Genomic DNA, 1429 nt, shown 5'->3' with positions numbered 1-1429 from the left:
ACCTATCTATGTATATGTGAATAAAACAAAAGAGTGCACAACGGATTTAAAATAGAGCAATACGGTTCAAATTAGGAAAACCAAAGTTGCTTAGATTGATTAGTTAATCATCAAATGTTCTAAACAACATACAGAGTACGTTACTAGCTCATATGAATTTATATATATTTCAAAATCAGGCCAACTTGTCTTTCACGTACTTCAGTTTTATATTAACAAAAAGCACCAAATTACCCTCTTCCTATATAAAGCCAAGCCCAGGGTATACTATAGTTCAATCCAACTCGTTTCTTTAAGCTCTCTCATCTAACTACTAGCTGCACTATGTCATCCAGAAACCGCACTTCCCTGGCTTGTTTGCTTTTACTCTTCTTCTCGGCTTCTTTGCTTTCACATGTTGCCTCGCGCTTGCTCTCCGAAAACTCCAGCTATGAAAGCCATGAGGAATGGATGGCTCGTTATGGACGCACATACAAGGATGCTGCTGAGAAGGAACGACGTTCAAAGATTTTCCATGACAACGTCCAGTACATACAGTCATTCAACAATGCTGCGATGAACAAAGGTTACAAACTAGCAGTCAACGAGTTTGCGGACCTTACCAATGAAGAGTTCACAACAGCTAGGAACAGATTCAAGGCACATGAATGCTCTCCTTCGACCTCTGCTTTCAGGTATGAAAATGTTACAGCGGTTCCATCATCGATGGATTGGAGAAAGAAAGGTGCGGTGACGCCTATTAAAGACCAAGGCCAATGTGGGCTGAAATTATTTTGGGAATTTTTACAAATCTGACATGGTCCAAGTACTAGGATCATGAGGATGTTATTAACAGAACCACATTTCATGCTTCTGACATCAATATTCATGATGATACGTAGGGTGTTGCTGGGCGTTTTCGGCTGTGGCAGCTATGGAAGGAATAACCCAACTGAAAACAGGTAAACTGGTGTCTCTATCTGAACAAGAGCTCGTGGACTGTGACACTAGCGGTGTAGATCAGCGAAAGTGCGCTGTTAAAAGCTGTGGCCAGTCAGCCCGTCTCAGTTGCTATTGATGCTAGTGGGTCGGACTTCCAGTTCTACTCCAGCGGTGTGTTTACAGGAGACTGTGGCACGGAACTGGACCATGGTGTTACTGCGGTTGGTTATGGGACTAGCGATGACGGGACTAAGTATTGGTTGGTGAAGAACTCATGGGGAACAAGTTGGGGTCAAGAGGGGTACATCATGATGCAAAGAGATGTTGAGGCTAAAGAAGGCCTTTGCGGCATTGCCATGCAGGCTTCCTACCCCACTGCTTAATTTGAGAAAGAGCAGAAGTAATACTTATGTAATGTACAATGTATGTATATTATGTACTCTTAATTATACAAGGAATTGAAAAGGAAACTACACGTTATAAATTCCAACTTTTATAAGCAAGGAAA

General features: G+C 41.8%; 1 pseudogene; it reads left to right on the top strand.

Annotated features, from left to right (window-relative positions):
- The first annotated feature begins 324 nt into the window (after positions 1-324).
- On the top strand, positions 325-1429 carry LOC110923104 (annotated as a pseudogene).

This window comes from Helianthus annuus, chromosome 17 (genome assembly GCF_002127325.2).
Source record: "Helianthus annuus cultivar XRQ/B chromosome 17, HanXRQr2.0-SUNRISE, whole genome shotgun sequence".
Taxonomy (NCBI): Eukaryota; Viridiplantae; Streptophyta; class Magnoliopsida; order Asterales; family Asteraceae; genus Helianthus; species Helianthus annuus.
Note: the sequence above shows the minus strand (reverse complement) of the source record. Positions and strands in the feature narration are given on the sequence as shown.